Source organism: Euwallacea fornicatus, chromosome 4, assembly GCF_040115645.1.
Source record: "Euwallacea fornicatus isolate EFF26 chromosome 4, ASM4011564v1, whole genome shotgun sequence".
NCBI lineage: Eukaryota > Metazoa > Arthropoda > Insecta > Coleoptera > Curculionidae > Euwallacea > Euwallacea fornicatus.
This window is the reverse complement of record NC_089544.1, coordinates 5,829,790-5,834,951: the sequence shown is the minus strand read 5'-3', so window position 1 is coordinate 5,834,951 and position 5,162 is coordinate 5,829,790. Positions and strand designations below refer to the sequence as shown.

Below are 5,162 nucleotides of genomic sequence, written 5' to 3'. Positions count from 1 at the left end.
TAGTATTGTTTGCGAGATTTATTGCAGTACGCAGTTAAATGATAAACCTTCAGATACTTTGGACTCTGTCGCTACTGTAAAATGTTCTTCAAAAACGAGAAGAAACGCATATTAAGAATTAGTCAACCAAGACTACCATTGGACCTCAAAAGACGGGAAAAAGGTCAAAAGCGACAGATTAGTAGCATTACTAGCGAGATACAAAAATTATGACGTGGGGCAATAACATTGAGATTTATGTATATAGTGCCTCGTATCGCCCTAGAGACCTTATGGTGTTTATAAATAGGTATCTAAACATTTTATGGTAACCGTGGACATAAATTTCATTTTGAATTAATTGTCATCAATTTATTGCTTTATTTGTTTTCAATCGTAGGCAACAAATAATTCTGGAAATTTTCACCGTCCATCAGCATTTATAATTACGTTGTGTCGCCTGCATTCATAAAAACAAAACGAATCGAAGATCATAAACATTTCTATTAATTTTAATACAAATTTATGCGTTATAAATATCTCAGAACGAGATTATCAGACATCGCGCCGCCACGACTCAAGCGAACGTTCGTCATCGTCCAAAGTGCGACCTGCGCTTGTGTGTTCCATTATTGTTGACGCAATAAATTACTAATTCAATCGTTTTCGATATTGGGCTTTTCCCGTCAAACGCTCATCAAAAACTTTATCTTTCGATGTCCTTTGCGAACTTATCAAAAAGCCGACCCACTGGTTACTGGTTGGTTGCTATGCCAGGCCACCAACAAAGCGATATCACGCATATACTTTGTAGTAACAGTTATATAAATTTGCACACGCTGACCCTGACTTATCAATCGTCATTTATATTTCTTATTCTACTCAGTTTTTACCAATTTCTCGGTTTAATACCGAATGATGTCATTCCGCGTAGCTGGTTGACTTCCTGGTTGTTGGCCACCCAGTCTTTGTGGGCTTTATTGCGCGACAAATATGGGCTTATTACATACGTGGTTACTATTGGCCTGTTAAAAAGAATTTAATACAAGCTTGTTTCAGCATGCTGACGTTTTTTAGTTTCTGTTAAACTATCACCTACCACTACGCGATAGAGTGAAAAATACTGAACATTTAATTAGTCGTTCGTTTTTTCGACGACAAATTTTCAATTTTGTATGACTCCTATGTCTTTTTAATTGTAACTAGTATGGTAAATGTCCTCTGAACCCCACAGATAATGCAGTTTCCGAGTATACTTAGTCATAAAGTCACAAATTGAATTACTAAAAGCCTTATTTTCACAAAATGATAAAAATTTAATTGAATCAAAATCAAAATGAATATCATAATTGAATGTATTTTAAATTTTAATAATATATTACTATTATTTTATTTTATTATTATATTTTATTCTTTAATTTTCTATGATGTGGCCAATTTTGAGTGGAACTGACAACGCTGCAACAACAAAATATTTTTATGGTATTTTTCTCGGTCATATTCCTTAATAAGATTGTTGTTTCAGACTTCGACCATTTATAGTTTCCGAGATATAGCCGATTACCTCCGTTAATGGGACACCCGGTTCCATGAAGTTCAGCCATTTTTTCTCCTAAATATGACGAATAAAATCCTCATATGAGTTTGCAATAAACCGATGTGTTTATCAATATTTAATTACTATTCACCAATATATGCAGAATTAGGAGAAAGAGTACGATTCTTTAATTTTAAACTGGAATCACTTAGGGAATTGAGTCGTCCGCAAAAGACCTCAATGCACGCTCCCACTGAGCCCATATGGTTGATTTTTTAAATTACTTTTGTTTTGTTATTTTGGCAAGTTTGGTAACGTGTTAAGACAATCCTAGATAGCTTTCTCTGACCATATTACCGGACCAAATATGGACCAGTGCGAGTGTTTGAATTCGCCATTATATTAAATTGTTATCGGCAACCAGAACACGTGAACGTAAATATTGAAAATATTAACGGATTATGCACAGTAACAATTTCCCTTATGCTACCAGCTACTTTAGACGTAAGTTTTGCGGTTCACTACATGAAACATAAATATATACCGGGTGATTCAAAATAAATAAAACAAACAAATATCTTAAAATCGAGAAGATTTGTAAAAAAAACGTTAGAATAAAGTTTTTTTTTTTTCGAGAGATTGACTTTTTACGATGTAATTTTTTCCCCAAGGTCACCTTCAACTGTCTTTTAGGGTCAACTTTGTTTTTTTCAAATCAAACACCCATTTTTTTTTTAAGATTTAAATTCTTTGTTGACACTAAAAATGTTTTTGCTTGGAAAATTTTTTTCTGATACATGAAACGTAATTATGGTTTATGCAGGGTATATACTAAATGATGGAATTAATTACAAGGGATAATTCCTTGTCACATTTTATGAAAAAAAGTTATAATAACCGTATGTCTTATCTTGCTTCGTTTTTGTGATACAGGGTGCCAAAATTTTGACTTTTTTGGTGACAAACAAAATATGTGGTTTATACATGATGAGACACCACCTTATTTCAGTCTTACCGCTCGTGAATACCTTAATACAATTTTTGATCTCTAATCGATTCGTCGTGAAGGGCCTCATCCGTGGCCACCGAGATAACCAGATTTAAATCCTCTCAATTATTTCTTCTGGGGATATCTCCAATCGCTTGTTTATGCGACGCCAGTGGTAACTGAAATCGACTTGCGAAATAAAATTGTACATAATTTTAAAATTACACAGATCACTCCACGAATTTTAAAAGGTCTACGGCAGTCGATATGGAGAAGAATTAATGCTTGTATCGCAAGAGGAGGATCTCATTTTGAACATCTAATTTAATACCCTTTCAATACTACGCTAAATGATTTCAGTAAGGTTCTTGTTACATTATTAAATGTTTATTAAGAAATTAATGTTTTGATGAAATGATGTGCAAAGGAATTGTTAATCATCAGTATCTCGAAAACCAGTGCTCTGAGAGTTTTCGATCAAGTATACCTTTTTTGTTCAGAATTGACGGAGGAATAAGACATAATCTAGTAAAACTCAAAATATAGAGTCCTAAAAATGTTAGAGCAAATTTAAGACAAGAACATTACTGCAGATGGCACTCGCTACATATGGCGGTAAAACCGATAACATATTTAAAGTCTCGGAAAACCTGTAAATACTGAATTTCATTGAGAAATTTTCATTCTTTCTGAAAATATTTATAAAAATCCGAAAAAAAATCTTTGTGACTCTGTGTAGTATAATATATATATATATATATATACAGGGTATCCAAGCGAACATTGAATATAGGAGATTAACATGGGAAATTGGTTTTTATTTTTTTGCGCCTGTATGGATTATCCAATTGAAAAATTTTTATATGGAGGTCATAGTATGCAAGACCGGCTATCTTTCAGTATTTTTTTCAGTCTTCTAGTTACAGCCGTTTTGGCTCAAAACGCCTCCAAAATTCAAAAATTTGAATGTCCCGCGTAACCGTTCGGCGCCATGATTGGTCAGAATTAATGTCAAAACACAATGTCGCCAACAACGTAAGCGTAAACACCCCATTTCAAATTAATTTTCCCTTTTTGCTGATTTCTAACTTATTTAAGAATTAATTCAGGGAAAAATCAATGGAAAACCTGAGGATAATTATTATGTGGTCTGCTTTGATGTCCCTACGGTAAATACGCAAGTTTCTTATTACCCCATAATGATAACACAAAGACATAACCTAACCTTTTATCTCACTTACTAGACAGAATCTTCGCGAGCAATTTTAAATTTAATTCAAAACAAAACTTGCGTATTTACCGTAGGGACATCAAAGCAGACCACATAATAATTATCCTCAGGTTTTCCATTGATTTTTCCCTGAATTAATTCTTAAATAAGTTAGAAATCAGCAAAAAGGGAAAATTAATTTGAAATGGGGTGTTTACGCTTACGTTGTTGGCGACATTGTGTTTTGACATTAATTCTGACCAATCATGGCGCCGAACGGTTACGCGGGACATTCAAATTTTTGAATTTTGGAGGCGTTTTGAGCCAAAACGGCTGTAACTAGAAGACTGAAAAAAATACTGAAAGATAGCCGGTCTTGCATACTATGACCTCCATATAAAAATTTTTTCAATTGGATAATCCGTACAGGCGCAAAAAAATAAAAACCAATTTCCCATGTTAATCTCCTATATTCAATGTTCGCTTGGACACCCTGTATATATATATACAGGGTGTCTCTAGAAGATCTGTACAAAATTCTACCACAGATTTCTGAAGTCAAAACATGACGATTTAACCCAATTTACCTTAGTCCTAATGTGGACGGTTTTCGAAATACAGGGCGTCAAAGTGAAAACAAAAAAAAGCAAAAAAATTAATTTCATGGTTGGTAATGCTGCTATCTACACAAAATGTCGTATCGGGCGGTTTTTGGGGATAAGAAATCAGAATCCGTTTATATTTTCAATGCACAATGTAGAAGCCGTTGTCAGCGCTCGATAAACCCTCTTTAAAAGGGCATAATTTTTTCATCACCCGGTATAAAATTTATTTATGACTAAACTTGTGTTTTCCTACATTTTTTAAGGAAAAAAGGTCTCTTGTTAAAAATCTCTACGAGGCTTCCCTCTTGAGATATTTGAAGCTTAAAGTTCGCTGCATGTCTTGAACAATAATTTTAATATACTACATATCTATTCTTACAGTTGGATCGAAAAAAATCAAAATTTAAAAATAGGTTACAAATTACTTGAAAACATAGATACCAAACATAAATACGAAAAAATTATTCTTTTAGTAGATGTTCGAAATGACCACCATTGACTTGCATACAAAGATTAATCCGACGCAAGAAATTAAAATGTACCTTATTCATCAATTCTTCGTCGTTCTTTAAAATGTTTACTGAATTTTGAATTCGTCCCCATAGTTCCTCTTCACTATTTATGGCCGTGAAGTATATCATGGACTTTAGAGTCCCCCATAAAAAATAATCCATCGTAGTTAAATCCGGTGAGCGCGGTGGCCATGGTACCGGAGCATCATTTCCTCTAACTATCTATCTTCATGAGTACTGCTGATTTAAATAGTTGCGCACATTCATAGTAAAATGTGGCGGAGCACCGTCGTGCATAAACCACATATCTTGCCGAAGTTGTAAAGGAAGA

The 5,162-nt window shown here is 33.8% G+C and overlaps 1 protein-coding gene across 1 annotated transcript in view; it reads left to right on the top strand.

Annotated features, from left to right (window-relative positions):
- Window positions 1-5,162, top strand: part of LOC136338854 (speckle-type POZ protein B-like) — a 38,937-nt gene that overhangs the window by 3,701 nt on the left and 30,074 nt on the right. The window lies entirely within an intron of this gene.